General features: G+C 38.6%; 1 protein-coding gene across 8 annotated transcripts in view; it reads right to left on the minus strand.

Moving 5' to 3' along the window:
• The window catches only part of LOC121329747 (protein numb homolog), a 106,734-nt gene that overhangs the window by 73,025 nt on the left and 14,304 nt on the right, over positions 1 to 19,405 (minus strand). Inside the window, exons 1-2 of one of the 8 annotated variants that reach the window (XM_041275490.1) lie at positions 13,518 to 13,695; positions 12,322 to 12,398 (exon numbers count right to left, since the gene is read on the minus strand). The exons of 6 other annotated variants lie outside the window; for them this stretch is intronic. The gene's annotated coding sequence lies outside the window, so the exon portion shown is untranslated. Of the gene's footprint in view, positions 1 to 12,321; positions 12,399 to 13,517; positions 13,696 to 19,405 lie in introns of those variants that run through there. One more of the 8 variants, XM_041275489.1, reaches the window with a different exon arrangement.

Below are 19,405 nucleotides of genomic sequence, written 5' to 3' on the forward strand. Positions count from 1 at the left end.
GACATTATGGCAGGCACGTTTGCTGCCCATAGGTTTATCTGTTCATTACTGGCAACACCTGTGGGCTCGTACCAATTCTGCCATAAACACCTCCTGGTGGTGAACTTTTGAGTTGGCTCACAATATGAACATCTGTAATCCTAGTTGACATGGTGGATGCACTCGCACAACACCAAATTCTGTACTAATAATTCAGAGCTCTCCAATTTAATGTAGTAGCCTGTGCAAGTCTCTGATCCTCTCTTCTACAATGAAAGTCCCCATTCACCAGTCATTGTATTTCAGGAAAGATAAAATGTCATATCACAGGTTATACTTTTTACTTGTATATCATTATGTGAAACACCATGTGAGAATATATATACTGGTAGGCTGATACACACAACGTTTTTGGTCATACACATTTTAATAGTAAGCAACAAAAATGTCTGTTCTCAATAATTTAAATATGGAATCGTCCTTTGGCTATTAGTGAGATTTCTTTCATACTTATGAAATATTACATCTTCATTTTTGGAAAATGTATGAAAGTGTATTTTATCGCTCGTTTTATTCCAGTGCAGTTCTAAATCTCTAGGAGTGATAGCTTAACCGCAGTACATAATTACAAATTCAGCATGCTGTGAATGTATTCGCAAACACAGTGTCAGATAAACTAAAGAGTAGATTAGGAGGAGTTCATTTCCTGCCCAAAACCTTACTGCAATTCAGGTATCAGAAGGGCACTAGAGTGTTGGGCCACAGCCATGTGAGACAGCTTATGAAATTGATTAGACTGTAGTAAGTAGCCCCTCTCCTTTACCTAACTCCTCTTTAAAACAACTCAGAAAGTTTATAGTTGTACACAAGTAAGTTAACCATATAAAACACTAGCTCCCACCTTTTACAATTAAAATGCAAAAATCCAACATGGACCCAGTAGTCACAGGCGCATTAAAAGTATCAAACTAATTGCTCAGCCACACATGAAACAACTCCACACCACCAAAAAGGTAAAAAGTATTAGCTGCCCAAGGTGCAATCGTAAAAGTGTTCCCCGAATAAAAATCTTAAAAATCGTATCCATTAGCAATTGGGATAGTATACCCAAGCTGAGAATCGTTGATTTTCAAAAAGCATTTGACAAAGTATCACACGAAAGGCTATATCTAAAGATTAAATCAGTAGGAATAAATAGTAAAGTTGCTGCATGGATTCATAACTGGTTACACGATAGGAAGCACAGAGTTATAATTAGAGGCCAGGCATCAAACTGGAGTAACGTTACAAGTGGGGTACCACTGGAATCAGTATTGGGACCATTGCTATTCTTAATCTATATAAATGACTTGGACCAAGACATAAATCATTACACTATGTAAATTTGCAGACAACACAAAACAGAGGGGTAGCCAACTCCCAATAAGCAACTTTAACCCTTAGCAGTCCTATGTCGAACCATGTACGACATTACAATTTTCCCTTTCCAAACCGATATCGGACCCTGTCCAACAACGTCAAAAAGACGTAAAGTGCAGGTCTCTAGTCGTTTTTTCTCCGGAAAACCTTTCAATGGCCAAGTGAGACCGACAGGAGCCGAATGAAACCGAAAAAAAAGGGGGGCGTATCCCATAGCACCATGAACTACAGAGATAACAAGGACATAAACAAAGTAGATAGCTGCTTCTGTATCCAGCGCTCAAAGAATACAGTGGCTCTCAAAAGAGGCCACCAAGAGGCCTACGGCAACTCTAAAGGAGTTACAGTCTTCCACGGCTGAGCTGGGAGACACTGTGCATGTGGCAACAATAGCCCGGGTGCTTCACAAAACTGGCCTTTATGGGAGAGTGAACATAAGAACATAAGAACATAACAAAGGTTACAAACGAGAGGAGGCCATTCGGCCCATCTTGCTCGTTTGGTTGTTAGTAGCTTATTGATCCCAGAATCTCATCAAGCAGCTTCTTGAAGGATCCCAGGGTGTCAGCTTCAATAACATTACTGGGGAGTTGATTCCAGACCCTCACAATTCTCTGTGTAAAAAAGTGCCTCCTATTTTCTGTTCTGAATGCCCCTTTGTCTAATCTCCATTTGTGACCCCTGGTCCTTGTTTCTTTTTTCAGGTCGAAAAAGTCCCTTGGGTCGACATTGTCAATACCTTTTAGTATTTTGAATGCTTGAATTAGGTCACCACATAGTCTTCTTTGTTCAAGACTGAACAGATTCGATTCTTTTAGCCTGTCTGCATATGACATGCCTTTGAAGCCCGGAATAATTCTGGTCGCTCTTCTTTGCACTCTTTCTAGAGCAGCAGTATCTTTTTTATAGCGAGGTGACCAGAACTGAACACAATATTCAAGATGAGGTCTTACTAGTGCATTGTACAGTTTTAACATTACTTCCCTTGATTTAAATTCAACACTTTTCACAATGTATCCGAGCATCTTGTTAGCCTTTTTTATAGCTTCCCCACATTGCCTAGATGAAGACATTTCTGAGTCAACAAAAACTCCTAGGTCTTTTTCATAGATTCCTTCTCCAATTTCAGTATCTCCCATATGATATTTATAATGTATATTTTTATTTCCTGCGTGCAGTACCTTACACTTTTCTCTATTAAATGTCATTTGCCATGTGTCTGCCCAGTTCTGAATCTTGTCTAGATCATTTTGAATGACCTTTGCTGCTGCAACAGTGTTTGCCACTCCTCCTACTTTTGTGTCATCTGCAAATTTAACAAGTTTGCTTACTATACCAGAATCTAAATCATTAATGTAGATTAGGAATAGCAGAGGACCTAATACTGATCCCATGCGTTTCCTTGAATCCCAACTGCGTTCAGTTTGAGAATTAATCTTTTGTGCAGGACTTTGTCAAAAGCTTTCTGGAAATCTAAATAAACCATGTCATATGCTTTGCAATTATCCATTATCGATGTTGCATCCTCAAAAAAATCAAGCAAGTTAGTTAGACACGATCTCCCTTTCCTAAAACCATGTTAACTGTCTCCCAGGACCCTGTGACCATATAGGTAATTTTCCATTTTGGATCTTATTATAGTTTCCATAAGTTTGCATATAATAGTCAGGCTTACTGGTCTGTAGTTACCTGGTTCAGTTTTGTTTCCCTTTTTGTGGATCGGTATTACGTTTGCAATTTTCCAGTCTGTCGGTACCACCCCTGTGTCAAGAGACTGCTGCATGATCTTGGTTAGCGGTTTGTAAATTACTTCTTTCGTTTATTTGAGTACTACTGGGAGGATCTCATCCGGCCCAGGGGATTTGTTTATTTTAAGAGCTCCTAGTCCCTTTAACACTTCTGCCTCAGTTATGCTAAAGTTATTTAAAACTGGATAGGAACTGGATGACATGTGGAGCATGTTGTCAGTATCTTCCTTTGTAAAAACTTGTGAAAAGTAATCATTTAATATATTTGCTATTTTTTTCTTCATCTACGATTTTGCCATTTGTATAATCCATATAATCCATCTGAGTGAGTCACTCTGTACATATGAACCCTGGTGTAACAGAATCCATCAGAGTGGGTCACCCTGTACAAATGAACTCTGGTGTAACAGAATCCATCAGAGTGGGTCACTCTGTACAAATGAACTCTAGTGTAACAGAATCCATCAGAGTGGGTCACCCTGTACAAATGAACCCTGGTGTAACAGAATCCATCAGAGTGGGTCACTCTGTACAAATGAACTCTGGTGTAACAGAATCCATCAGAGTGAGCCACTCTGTACAAATGAACCCTGGTGTAACAGAATCCATCAGAGTGGGTTACTCTGTACAAATGAACCTTGGTGTAACAGAATCCATCAGAGTGGGTCACTCTGTACAAATGAACCCTGGTGTAACAGAATCCAGAGGGGGTCATTCAGTACACTTCGGAATTCATTTAAATATGGTTTTCTTCTAAACAAATGAGTAAGAATTAAATGTATTAATTACTACAGGCCAGCCTCCAACATCAGCCATCCCCTCAAACTGCAATGATACAGATTAAGTTTTAAGTGTTATCCTTAAATTAAAAAAAAAACAAAAAAACAAATGGAACACAAAACATATTAAATGTTTGCACAACACAGTGAACTTCTTTCTTAACCCATCTAACAAATCTCAAATCCTAGCAAGCAAGCGCAATGACAGAAATCAATACCACCCTTCAGTACTGTTTATATAGGGTGCTTATGAGAAAGCAGCAACACACACAATGGTGTGTGGTTGTACTGAGATAACCCACTCCCAAAGGTACAGTACATAACAAGCCATTGTTGTGAGCTCAGAAACATTTATTATAAAAATTCTATGTAATTGTGATGAAGACCTGAGTGGTCGAAGACAGGGAACACATTTCACACCAATGGGCAACATGTTTTAGGACCACAACCAGGGGTTATAACAAACTCGGTCCTGTACCATCCAATGCCACTGGGACCTGGATGAAAGTGTCTCTATAAAATCAGTCCTGTTCATTTTATTGGCAGCAAATCAAAATCCAACAAGTCTGAATTGGAAATCAGTCAGCCATAGTTTGAAAAAGAAATCGATCACTTGAACTCAGTCTAATGGAGAAGGTAATCCTGCATTAAATGCAGAAGATGCATGTTAAACCCCTAAATGAAATAAAGAAAGAAAGTCCAATACGGATCGATTTAGGGAAGGGGCAGGGGTGTAGTGCTATATTTAGAAGATAGGAGTCGCCATTATCTACTCTCCCCCAACCCCCCCCCAACCCTACTACGCCCGTTTCCCCATACATTCAACAGAACTGCAGTTTACCACTCTACAGTAGTTACATAACTTGAACTTGCGAGTCACAACGATGAATGTATAATGGGTTCCATCTCTAACTTTAGCTATTGTAAGAAATGCACAGTAATATCACATTGTTTGAGTGGGGACTACGAAGTAAAATAACATAAGAACATAAGAAAGTTTACAAACGAGAGGAGGCCATTCAGCCCATCTTGCTCGTTTGGTTGTTAGTAGCTTATTGATCCCAAAATCTCATCAAGCAGCTTCTTGAAGGATCCCAGGGTGTCAGCTTCAACAACATTACTGGGGAGTTGATTCCAGACCCTCACAATTCTCTGTGTAAAAAAGTGTCTCCTATTTTCTGTTCTGAATGCCCCTTTAATCTCCATTTGTGACCCCTGGTCCTTATTTCTTCTTTCAGGCTGAAAAAGTCCCTTGGGTCGACACTGTCAATAGCTTTTAGAATTTTGAATGCTTGAATTAGGTCGCCACGTAGTCTTCTTTGTTCAAGACTGAACAGATTCAATTCTTTTAGCCTGTCTGCATATGACATGCCTTTTAAGCCTGGAATAATTCTGGTCGCTCTTCTTTGCACTCTTTCTAGAGCAGCAATATCTTTTTTTATAGCGAGGTGACCAGAACTGCATACAATATTCAAGATGATGTCTTACTAGTGCATTGTACAGTTTTAACATTACTTCCCTTGATTTAAATTCAACACTTTTCACAATGTATCCGAGCATCTTGTTAGCCTTTTTTATAGCTTCCCCACATTGTCTAGATGAAGACATTTCTGAGTCAACAAAAACCCCTAGGTCTTTTTCATAGATTCCTTCTCCAATTTTAGTGTCTCCCATATGATATTTATAATGTACATTTTTATTTCCTGCGTGCAGTACCTTACACTTTTCTCTATTAAATGTCATTTGCCATGTGTCTGCCCAGTTCTGAATCTTGTCTAGATCATTTTGAATGACCTTTGCTGCTGCAACAGTGTTTGCCACTCCTCCTACTTTTGTGTTGTCTGCAAATTTAACAAGTTTGCTTACTATACCAGAATCTAAATCATTAATGTAGATTAGGAATAGCAGAGGACCTAATACTGATCCCTGTGGTACACCACTGGTTACCACACTCCATTCTGAGGTTTTTCCTCTAATCAGTACTTTCTGTTTTCTACATGTTAACCACTCCCTAATCCATGTACATGTGTTTCCTTGAATTCCAACTGCGTTCAGTTTGAGAATTAATCTTTTGTGCGGGACTTTGTCAAAAGCTTTCTGGAAATCCAAATAAACCATGTCATATGCTTTGCAATTATCCATGATCGATGTTGCATCCTCAAAAAAATCAAGCAAGTTAGTTAGACATGATTTCACTTCACTTACACAATTATACACAACCTTCATACATCTTATCAAATTAAAACATAAAAAATATGATTATTATTATTATTATTATTATTATTATTATTATTATTATTAATCCTATGGGTTAATAATATTATTAAGATTACCACCATGCTTGACAGTAGGTATGGTGTTCTTTTCGTTGTACACCTCACCAGACTTTCTCCAAACGTAATGACTATCAGCGTGACCAAATAGCTTGATTTTTGTTTGTTTCTACAAAATCTTGGACCAGAACTCATATCCATCATTAAAATGCTGTTTTGCAAACTAAGCGATTTGTTCTTTTGATGTTTTCCTATGAGTGGCTTTTTCCTTGGATTTTATTATAATTAAATATAATTAAATAAAATTAGATTAAAACAGTCCTTTCAGCAATGTATTTTCTGAAATTGTATCTTTATGCTCCCTGAAAAAATTGACAAATGTTCACTCTGGCACCATCAAATCTACAGGTATAGAGTGTGCGAAGCAGGCGTCTGCCGATTCTGCCACTATAGAGAGTGCTGCTCGGTCCTGCTAACGAACGTTTTGAACTCCTCGTATAATTGATTTAAATATTTCTGCATTATTTAGAAGTATAATTACTCCGGTAAACAAATACAAATCACAATACTTGCACTGACGGTTTTTGTTTTATTTCCCATTTAAAAATCGACCATTTCAAAAATCAAGTGATATCAAATGGGTAAAATGTAATCAGAACAATGATGTTCTTGCAAACTGTAAAATTGATGAGATAGTGGTGTTAGAATATTATTTCAAAATTGAATAAAACAACCAAAATAGATTAAAAGAGTTAATATGCGGCCGAAGGTTTCTCACTGATAATTTACCCTCTCAGTCAAAATAGCAAGTTTCTCAGTATCTAAAAAGCTTAGAGGGAACGCTGGTCATGAGTGACGGTCAGCGTTCCCTCTAAGGCTAAAATGAGCACATTTTTCGCAGTAACTGGCAAAAACCTTCACACTCAGTTTACTAACCTTTCACAAGTTATTATCCTGAATATCAACCTCAACGCTCCGTGAAGTTGGCCCCCCTACAAACAGTACAAACGTTAAATTATATACCATTTGTATATTATTTTAGGGGAGTGACGTCACTCAGCCCCTTGCAATATAATAAAACAAAGTTGTGCGGTAGTCCCGTTGATTTCTAACATATTAAATATCAAAATAAAACTTTATACAAACAATAACAAACAGTAACAACGCTAAATTCAAAACAATAATTCAGTCTATATTAAAAATATAAAAAATGTGTAGTAAAATAAAACATCGAGCAATACAAGTATTTCTTAAAAAAATATATATAAATCAAGACTATACCACTACTAACCCTCAGTGCTACCACAGCACTAGCACGGACAGCGCGAGCACAGTACAACGTTAAAGGCGCGTTCTTTTTTTTTTTTGTATTTTTCAGTTGAACAATATCCATTACAATTGAGGGGAAACTGACGAAACTTTTAGTTTTAAAAAACAAAACAAAAAACACAACATTGCTACATCTGCGCAACCTACCTGACTCACCTTGCTGCTCAAGTTTTTCAACGCAGGTCGGGGCTGTTCTGTAATAAATACGATCACCTGGAATCAGCTCCTGCCCCTCCACTTTAATTTCACTGGAAAACTTAGTTGCCGCGTTTTGTTCATCTATTCTGTTGCTGTTTTAATTTACTGCCCTTTATCAATGTATCAATGATTTGAAGTTTGTTTTCTGTCAGACGCCGCTGACACACTGCCCTAAAAGAAACACCACGCGCGTAAAGATTAGGTTTGCCACCTTTTCCCACAGACAACCCGGACATAATTCTTAGTCAGCCTAAAACTGCAGTATAGTGTAATACAGTTTAACACAATATCACCAGATCTCGGCACAAATCAATAATCATGCAGTATACACAGTATTATGCGCTTGATATTTCTAGCAATCGAAAAATAGTTGCTATATCATCGCAGTTTAGAGGCTAATCTTACCAGTAGATGTGGTGATGAATAACGCTGTAGCAAATTCATGCAATTTCTGTCTATGTGGTTTTTTTGTTTGTTTTTTACAAATAATGTCTGAAAAGCTTGTTTGTGACGCCCCCCCCCCCCCATAATAAATATCTATACACGTTATTCAGCAGAATCAGCAGGAGCCGATTCCAGGTGATCGCATTTATCACAGAACAGCCCCGACCTGCGTTGAAAAACTTGAGCAGCAAGGTGAGTCAAGTAGGTAGCGCAGATGTAGCAGTGTTGTGTTTTTTTGTTTTGTTTTGTTTTTTAATCCTAAGAGTTTCGTCAGTTTCCCCTTATTTGTAATGGATAATTGTTCAACTGTAAATTACAAAAAAAGAACGCACCTTTAACGTTCTACTGTGCTCGCGCTGTCCCTGCCTACTGCTGTGGTGGCAATGAGGTTAAGCAGTGGTGTGGTCTTGTTTATTATTCAATGTTTTATTTTACTACACATTGTTAATATAGACTGAATTACTGTTTTGAACTTAGCGTTGTTACTGTTTGTATAAAGTTTTATTTTGATATTTAATATGTTAGAAATCAACGGGACTACCGCATAACTTTGTTTTATTATATTGCAAGGGGCTAAGTGACGTCACTCCACTAAACAATAATATTGTTAATATCTCAGAAACCATAATAGCACAAATGTAGCACAAACAAATGAGAAAAGTTTAGTTGAATTCCAGTATATAATGGTGTATAATTTAACATTTGTACTGTTTGTAGGGGGGCCAACTTCATGGAGCTTTGAGGCTGATATTCATGACAAATACTTGTGAAAGGTTAGTAAACTGAGTGTGGTTTTTGCCAGTTACTATGAAGAGGGACGTCCTAACAGTAGCACATCGCCATTTTCTTTCGAAAACAGAGGTCAGCTGGGCACACTACCTCAAAAGGTTAATGGTTGTCATTCTCTTTTCAGGGAACCAGGGTTATGGTAATAACTTAACGTTCCCTTTCAATTCGAATGACAACCATTACCGAATGGGAAAGCTGTACCAAAGCTGTCATGGCTCCAGATTACCGACAGTACAGCACTACGGCGATAGCATCAGACCCCACATGATGCCTAAGGGCATGCCGCCTGCAAAACTCTAGAGCCCAGAGGGTCTTGTTCGGTTCTTATTCCTCTCCAGTTCCAGACCACTCCCCAGCCCAGGCTGGAGGTGTCTGTAGTGATCATTTCCCTTCTGTGAGGGGATCCGAAGGGAAATCCAAGACGCAGATTGCCAGAACGGAGCCACCACTCAAATGTCTTCCGGCATTGTCTGGACACTCGCTGCAGCCTGTACCGATCTGGGACCGGGTGCACCTTGAGCGTATTCACCCAGGCTTGAAGCGGGCGCATTCTCAGCAGCCCTTGTGGAAGGATTCTTGATGCGGCTGCCATCAGCCCCAACAACCTTTGATATACTTTGACCTATAGGAGAGCGAGCTCTCTGAATAGGCAGAGTAGTCTCCAACGACCGAATCCTGTCTTCCGACAGCGAGGCAAGCATGCTCACAGAGTTCAGTTTGATCCCCAGGAACACTGTGGACTGGTACGAAGTTTCTCTTCTGTTGATGTATTGAGAGCCCTAACTTCGCCACTTGATCTATGACCTGTTTTGTGTGCGCCTCTGCAGCTGCTTTTGACTGCGCGCAAACCAACCAATCGTCCAGATAGTTTAGGATCCGAATACCCCGCAGCCTGAGTGGAGCATCCATGCACTTTGAAAATGTGCGGGGCACCAGCGAGAGGCCACATGGCAGCATGCAGAATTTGTACGCGTTGCCTTCAAAGGTGAAGCAAGGATATTTTCTGTGCACTGGACGGATCGGGACGTGAAAATAGGCGTCTTGTAGGTCGATCGATGTGAACCAGTCGTCCGGTTGGACATCATCGGCACCGACCTTGAAACAGGTCCACTCGGCACTGCCAACTTCGGCACCAACAGCACTTGCCTCGACGCCGATCCCAGCACAGACTGATTTGGCACCAGTGAGTCATTTTAAAAAGCATCTGCAGGCTTCTCATTGAGCGCTGCAGTTTAAAAAAAAAAAAACAAAAAAACAAACAAAAAAAAAAAAAACAAACAAAAAAATTGCCCAGGCAGGATGAGCACCGATCCTGCACCAGGTCTTACAGGACAACGGACGCGATGCTGAAGAAGGCATACACGTCGGCAGCGTCGGCGCGTCGGCAGCGCTTTTCACAAGTTTTTACAAAGGAAGATACTGACAACATGCCCCACATGTCATCCAGTTCCTATCCAGTTTTAAATAACTTTAGCATAACTGAGGCAGAAGTGTTAAAGGGACTAGGAGCTCTTAAAATAAACAAATCCCCTGGGCCGGATGAGATCCTCCCAGTAGTACTCAAAGAAATGAAAGAAGTAATTTACAAACCGCTAACCAAGATCATGCAGCAGTCTCTTGACACAGGGGTGGTACCGACAGACTGGAAAATTGCAAACGTAATACCGATCCACAAAAAGGGAAACAAAACTGAACCAGGTAACTACAGACCAGTAAGCCTGACTTCTATTATATGCAAACTTATGGAAACTATAATAAGATCCAAAATGGAAAATTACCTATATGGTAACAGGGTACTGGGAGACAGTCAACATGGTTTTAGGAAAGGGAGATCGTGCCTAACTAACTTGCTTGATTTTTTTGAGGATGCAACATCGATAATGGATAATTGCAAAGCATATGACATGGTTTATTTAGATTTCCAGAAAGCTTTTGACAAAGTCCCGCACAAAAGATTAATTCTCAAACTGAACGCAGTTGGGATTCAAGGAAACACATGTACATGGATTAGGGAGTGGTTAACATGTAGAAAACAGAAAGTACTGATTAGAGGAAAAACCTCAGAATGGAGTGTGGTAACCAGCGGTGTACCACAGGGATCAGTATTAGGTCCTCTGCTATTCCTAATCTACATTAATGATTTAGATTCTGGTATAGTAAGCAAACTTGTTAAATTTGCAGACGACACAAAAGTAGGAGGAGTGGCAAACACTGTTGCAGCAGCAAAGGTCATTCAAAATGATCTAGACAAGATTCAGAACTGGGCAGACACATGGCAAATGACATTTAATAGAGAAAAGTGTAAGGTACTGCACGCAGGAAATAAAAATGTACATTATAAATATCATATGGGAGATATTGAAATTGGAGAAGGAATCTATGAAAAAGACCTAGGAGTTTTTGTTGACTCAGAAATGTCTTCATCTAGACAATGTGGGGAAGCTATAAAAAAGGCTAACAAGATGCTCGGATACATTGTGAAAAGTGTTGAATTTAAATCAAGGGAAGTAATGTTAAAACTGTACAATGCACTAGTAAGACCTCATCTTGAATATTGTGTTCAGTTCTGGTCACCTCGCTATAAAAAAGATATTGCTGCTCTAGAAAGAGTGCAAAGAAGAGCGACCAGAATTATTCCGGGCTTAAAAGGCATGTCATATGCAGACAGGCTAAAAAAATTGAATCTGTTCAGTCTTGAACAAAGAAGACTACGTGGCGACCTAATTCAAGCATTCAAAATTCTAAAAGGTATTGACAGTGTCGACGCAAGGGACTTTTTCAGCCTGAAAAAAGAAACAAGGACCAGGGGTCACAAATGGAGTTTAGAAAAAGGGGCATTCAGAACAGAAAATAGGAGACACTTTTTTACACAGAGAATTGTGAGGGTCTGGAATCAACTCCCCAGTAATGTTGTTGAAGCTGACACCCTGGGATCCTTCAAGAAGCTGCTTGATGAGATTTTGGGATCAATAAGCTACTAACAACCAAACGAGCAAGATGGGCCGAATGGCCTCCTCTCGTTTGTAAACTTTCTTATGTTCTTATGTTCTTATGTCTGTGCGAGCAGCGAACGCCATGCCCATACTGGTACTTTACCAGAACTAGTTGGCGAAGAGGCTGCAGGACAGAGGCAGACACAGGGGAACTCCAGGCGGCGGCTAAGGCGATGACTGAACTAATAGGGGAGTTAAGTATAAATACTCCTATAAACATAAATAAAAATCTCAAGTCACACTGATGGTTTTTGTTTTATTTCCCTTTTATTTAAAAAACGACCATTTCAGAAATCGTTTGAAACTGGTGAAAAAGCAATCAACACATTAGTTGAAAATACACATTTGTGTATAGTACTTGAAGACATACCATGTCCATTATTTTTTTTGCGAATTTATTCATCATGTGGCTTCACTCCATGTATCTGCTGAAACTCAACATGCCAGCTGCATGAACAAAGAAAAAGAAAAAAACATTATTTCAGTAAGACAGAGCTAAAATAAATCTGATTATCTAGAAGATGTTGTGATAGTATTCTTAAAGTTTTGCTGCAATTCGTGTGATCATGTACGAGTCAATACCGTGAAATATAATAATGCCGGTCGTAAACACGTAAAGAATAAAAAAGCAATTAAGACAGGCACAATGGCAAAGCACTGCATTCTGCTATGCTGAAAAATTAAGACTAAGGTACTGCGCTCAAGGTGGAGGTGTAAGCTACATTAATTACACATTTCATTATTATTTAGTTTATTTCTTTCCACGCTACCTGCCTTTAATGAAGCTATAATTAGCAAATTTTAAACAACGGCCGTTTAACTAAATTATATTTTCTGACGACGAAGAAATGAGATCAAAACTATTTGTCTAGCTATACAATCCGTAAAGGAAATTGATAATTTTACTGTGTAAAGGATGTAGTCACTACACTACATACCGTTGGTTTCATAAAGACATTCTGTCTTGCAAATAACACTGCAATTAGGAAAGAAACAATCGAGAGGATTAATTATGCGTTTACATTAAAAGGGGCGCTATTTAAATTACAATCGGGTAATACATAGCAACGAGTCAGTCAACACGCCTTTGTCAGTGCTTCATATCTTACCCTGGTTATTATTATAATGCCAGTAAAACACTATACTTAATTTTGGAGTACTGCACATAGGATTACTCTCACATGACATTGCTGGACTGGTACTAAACTGTTACATATTCTTTATCGTTATTGTAAATGCCAATGCCAAAATGCTAAAACAGGTCTTTTCAAAACACCTTTATTTGGAGACTAAACTACTGTGTTAGTGGAAGACTATAAATAGGATTCTCACAACTGTACATTTGGTTTTCTGAACTGTTGTAATATAATTCTTTGGTTTTCCTGTTTATTTTAATGCCAACAATGAGTCAAGTGATGTCTATAAACAGACAGGTTTGAAGTGTCTTTAGGTGCTTTACTTCCTATTACAGCAACAAGAGTATGATTGAGAAAAAAAAAAAAAAAAAAAAAAAAGGTAAACTCATGCCATTTTGTAGTTACTCGCTTGACACATTAGCACACTTACCTTCAAGGGCAATTGAAGAGTTTTCTTTCCTGCTACGTATTTCATCCCAACCACAGCCAGATCTGGTGACCGATTATGTAACTTGGGTACGTTCGGAAATCTGTGATCATGTTACATGTATTTGAGAACAGTCTGTCCTGGCCTCTCCTTGTGCAATACACATTTTTCAGTCAGTTATGAACAAAGCAATGTGTTCCTGTACAGAGTTTTCAGCATTTTTTTTAATTTTACAGATGCTCAATCACATATGGGCATGTACTCTTCTGCTCAAGTGTAAACTGAAGCACGGCACAGTCAATTAAATGTGGCCAATCAATACAAAATTATATATTTTGGTTTCTGCAGCCATTGCCACTGGTTCTGCACTGTGCCTTTAAAAAGAAATGGGACCTTAAACTTGAGGTTTCGGAGTTTTTGAGATAGGTGAAGGCAAGGTAGCAGAATGTCATAATCTTCGGTGGGCAGTCGACCCTTCTGGACACAAGGTCGGGGGGTTGGATCTTGGGCACAGCACTGTTTTAAAACAAATGTTGCTTTCTTGATTTGTTTATTGGAAACATTTTAAATATGCCTCATTTTGAGTGATTTATTTTTTGTTTTGCTAAATATTTTTATATATTTTAGGCAATTTTTTTTTCTTAAAATAAAATAAAATCTTAGTTAGCATTAATTAGTAATATAATTTACCCCCAAAAAATGATGTGTACAATACACATACATTGTGTACCCTAGGTGAAGGATGTTACTATAATGTGCTTTGGTTTGCATGGCTACAGATCACATAGGTTCATATACTTTCATTTTCAAGTAGTATATTTCTGCATTTTACAGTATAATCTTTGAATAAGCAGTTTGTTTTAACTTTCCTGAAGTGTTAACTTCTGTTTTGTCCGGTAACAACTAATGAGCTAATTAAACTCCTAAACCTGCTGTTAGTTGTCTCAAGTGTATTATATGGATATTGACAAAGGGAAACATTTGCATTTATATAGCAACGTGTGTCCACAGTTTATACCTGGCAATATTACACTGAACAAAAATATCAATGCAACACGCAAAGATTTTACGGAGTTACAGTTCATATAAGGAAATCAGTCAACTGAAATAAATTCATTAGGCCCTAATCTATGGATTTCATATAACTGGGAATACATATATGCATCTGTTGGTCACAGATACCTTAAAAAAAAAAAAAAAAAAAAAAAAAAAAAAAAAAAAACGTAGGGGCATGGATCAGCAAACCAGTCAGTATCTGGTGTGACCACCATTTGCCTCATGCAGCACAACACATCTCCTTTGCATAGAGTTGATCAGGCTGTTGATTGTGGCCTGTGGAATGTTGACCCACTCCTCAATGGCTGTGCGAAGTTGCTGGATATTGGCGGGAACTGGAACACGCTGTCGTACACGTCGATCCAGAGCATCACAAATATGTTCAATGGGTAACATGTCTGGTAAATACGCAGGCCATGGAAGAACTGGGACATTTTCAGCTTCCAAGAATTGTGTACAGATCCTTGCGACATGGGGCTGTGCATTATCATGTTGAAACACGACGGGATGGCTGCAGATGAATGGCACGACAATGGGCCTCAGGATCTCTTCACGGTATCTCTGTGCAATCAAATTATCATCGATAAAATGCAATTGTGTTCGTTGTCCGTAGCTTATGCCTGCCTGTACCATAACCCCACCGCCACCATGGGACACTCTGTTCACAACGTTGACATCAGCAAACCGCTCACCCACACGACGCCATACACGCTGTCTGCCATCTGCCTGGTATAGCTGAAAACAGGATTCATCTGTGAAGAGCACACTTCTCCAGCGTGCCAGTGGCCATCGAAGGTGAGCATTTTGTCCACTGAAGTCGGTTACGACGCCAAACTGCAGTCAGGTCAAGACCCTGGTGAGGAAGAAAAGCACGCAGATGAGCCTCTCTGAGATAGTTTCTGACAGTTTATGCAGAAATTCTTTGGTTGTGCAAACCCATAGTTTCATCAGCTGTCCGGGTGGCTGGTCTCAGACGATCCCGCAGGTGAAGAAGCCGGATGTGGAGTTCTGGGCTGGCGTGGTTACACGTGGTCTGCGGTTGTGAGGCCGGTTGGACGTACTGCCAAATTCTCTAAAACGACGTTGGAGGAGGCTTATGGTAGAGAAATGAACATTCAAATCTCTGGCAACAGCTCTGGTGGACATTCCTGCAGTCAGCATGCCAATTGCACACTCCCTCAAAACTTGAGACATCTGTGGCATTGTGTGCACATTTTAGAGTGGCCTTTTATTGTCCCCAGCACAAGGTGCACCTGTGTAATGATCATGCTGTTTAATCAGACTCTTGATATGCCACACCTGTCAGGTGGATGGAATATCTTGGCAAAGGAGAAATGCTCAGTAACAGGGATGTAAACAAATTTGAGCACAAAATTTGAGAGAAATAAGCTTTTTGTGCGTATGGAAAATTTCTGGGATCTTTTATTTCAGCTCATGAAACATGGGACCAACACTTTACATGTTGCGTTTATATTTTTGTTCAGTGTAAAATAGACTCCTTGGTCCCAGCAACAATAACAGTTTCGATTCAGTGCTCATTCTGTCATTTCAAAGAAACAAGTGTGACAGAAGGACTGATTGAAAGATAGCACCTCTTTCAGCTCTTGCAATACACCAGTCAATATTTAGTAAAAAGAAATGATAAAAGAAATGTTGAATCAGTTAATGTTTCAAAAGCTTGCCTAGTCAACATTCCAGCACTGCATGCAAAATGTAAAAGAAATAAAGCACTATCAAGCACCATCTGTAAATCAAGGAACAGTAGGCAGAATGTACACAAAAAACAATCTTAACTAGGTAAAAACAGAAGTGACACATACAAAGGACAAATTCTGACATGTATAACTGTGATAAAACACAAGTTTCGTAAAAACTAGACGGTGACTGGATAAAAGCAAGTGATCCTATAGCCATGCAGCATTATTACCAAGTATGCAAGTAGACTCTTAATATTGCCATTACGGAATGTTAGTAATAAACCACCAACATTTTTTTTCCTTCCACTATTTATGTGTTTGTGAATATTGAAGAATGACCAGATGTCACTTTATTTACCTCCATATACCTCCCCATTTCTTGTATTGCAAGTAGAAGGTCTAAGTAAAAAAAAAACGAACTAACTGAAACTAAATTAAGGGCAGTCTTAGACAGACCCATACAATACATAAACATCCCCCTAAAAACCAGACTGACTTGAAACCACATGTTCAGATCAATATAATGTGCCACCTTATGGGGAATGAAAGCCCTGTCAATGGAAAACTTGTAGCGCAGTGATGGCATGGGGACATCCTGTTTAAAAAACAGCCAACCTGCGTCCGCCAGCAGCAAACAGACACAACGTGCCAATTCACATTGGTGAAATCCAGGCTTCAGGGAGCGCCTGAAACAAGGTGCTGTTTAAAAGTGGCAGTTCAAGCCCATAGAGATTCAATGTCTGTCTCTCTGGAAACAATGCAAAATGAAATCACACACACACTCAAGTAAGAAATTGGCTTTTTCTTTTGTTATATATTGAATACTATATTTTAAAACTATAGTTGCAGCACACTATTAAAAAAAAGTCAAATTTAAGGCAAGAATCCAGCCAGCTGTATCAAGGAAGCTCATTGATTCATTCAAAGTAGTTAAGATGGCACACCTGTTCAATTAATCAGAGATGTAGATGTTTAAAATGGAAAATGAAGACTAATGAGAGCTAATGGAGTCTGCAGCCCCATTGACTTCCTAGTCATGTATTCATAACGGAAACATTCAAATTATAAGCAGAAGTAATGGGTTTATAGTTTTACCACAAATTTCAGTCAACACTACAATTTCTGTGAATACAATATATTTAAATATTCAGTACATTAAAGTCTGTGTGTTTGGGCCTCAGCAAGGCATTTACTGTACCAGGGTGAAAAGGGTTAAAAACTCACTAGCCCTGCACCCAGTCCTGGATTACCAAACTATCATCAATGATGTATACTCTGAAATGTATTATTTAAATGATTCAGTAGCCAGGAGTTTGAGCAACCCCTGCTAAACATACCATTCCTTCCCTTATAGCTGCACGAACAGCTCTCGGCAACCAACCTACAGACTCAGGTGAGACTTACTGAAGTGTGATCTATTGAGAGCAGACTTACCTGCACCTGTTCATATCAATAATGTACACAAATAAGGGGCATTCTGAAACCCAGGACTAGTGTAAGTTTCGAATCTGTGTAAACCCCTGTTTATTTCAGTGCCATTCATTGTAGCAAATGATCTGCAATTTAAACATCTTAGCACAATGTACTAATCTATACAAGAGGTGCCTTTGAGAGCGTGGAAAGCCAGTGATCATAGCAGTATGTTCTTAGTCAATCTTATACAGTCTCAAACTCTGAAAATAAAGCCTGTCATAAAGACGATTATCACTGATGAGGATTCTAGGAAGTTGTTACTTTACTACATTTTGCGAGATGGTTATACTCACTTTTATTTCAGTGCGATAAAATACAGTTGCGTATTTTACTGACATCCATAGTATACATTTGCTATCCCTTTTTGTTCTTTGTTCTTTTAGACAGAAAAACAAATTCTGTTTGTGGCTTTTAGTGTTTGTTTTTTTGAAATTGACAAAACTTAATGAAAAAGAAAAAGAAAAGAAAAAAAAAGCATGTACCACAACATTAAGACTTTGTACTGGGGTTACAGATGTGGGATTTTGTACCAGGCAGAAACAGTAAAAGTGTTAAAATCATCCCGGTTTTGCTATTGTATTCACATTTTTAATAAGTACAGTATGCTCAGCAAGTTAACAGAAGAGTAATATATTATTCAAAAATAAAATAAACATCCTATGGATTAATTATTTAATCATTTTGACTATGTGTTTGTTAATTCATATTCTATTTAATTTGAACCATGTCCAGTTTGTGTAACTGTATCTTGGAAGTGCCACCAGGTAAGTTAGCCTTCTAAGTTAGTGCCTTTGTGATTTGATTAACACAGCCATTATATTACATTTTGAAATGGTAATACAGTCAGCTCCACAGAATTGGGATAATTAACATGGATAATGCAAAAACACGTATAAAAAAAATAAAAAATAAACCCCATAGTACTCTGTACTTACTTTACAGTTTCTTAAAGAAGTCGGCCGTCCTTGATTTTTTCATTGATTTCCTCTTAGATAAACCGCTTGAAGAATCAACTCTTCCTGTTTATTTATTTATTTATTTATTTTAAATCAACCGTCTGTTCACTAGGAGTGCAACAATTAATCAATGCATAGATTATTGACCACCTGTGCTTAAATTTCCCGAGCTTCGATTACACATTGGTGAATTGATGCATCAAACTAGAACCCAGTTTCAAGTGTCCTTTTGCCAGTTAGCATTAAAACCTTGAATGTGTGAGAGTGCGCTTCTTTTAGTGCTAGTATGGTAGATTAGAAACAATTCCATATTCTATTGAAAGTTGTTTTACAGGACACATTTTTTCCAGCTTCTCAACTATGTCAAGTTGTTGTTTAATTGTTAAAACCATGTGTTTACTTGCCGACTTGTTTGCAGTCACAGTGGCTCAAAGTTGCTGCCCTAATAATGGAATGTGTACAGTACATCTGTATTTTTCCGTTTTTGCAGCACAGTTAATCCGCAACCTGGATAATTGAGAGTTGACTGTACAGTTATTTTAACTGCTTCCGAGTTGCTATGACATCAATGAACTGAAGAAAAAACTGGCCTGATTTTTCACTCTGGAAATCTGGTAATCCTACTTTGTACTTTATTGGGACCCCCAACATTTCCTCTGGGACCATCAGTTTCTTCAGTTGAGAGTCCTGGACCCTCAATGGGAAAAAG

Source organism: Polyodon spathula, chromosome 17, assembly GCF_017654505.1.
Source record: "Polyodon spathula isolate WHYD16114869_AA chromosome 17, ASM1765450v1, whole genome shotgun sequence".
Classification (NCBI taxonomy): Eukaryota; Metazoa; Chordata; class Actinopteri; order Acipenseriformes; family Polyodontidae; genus Polyodon; species Polyodon spathula.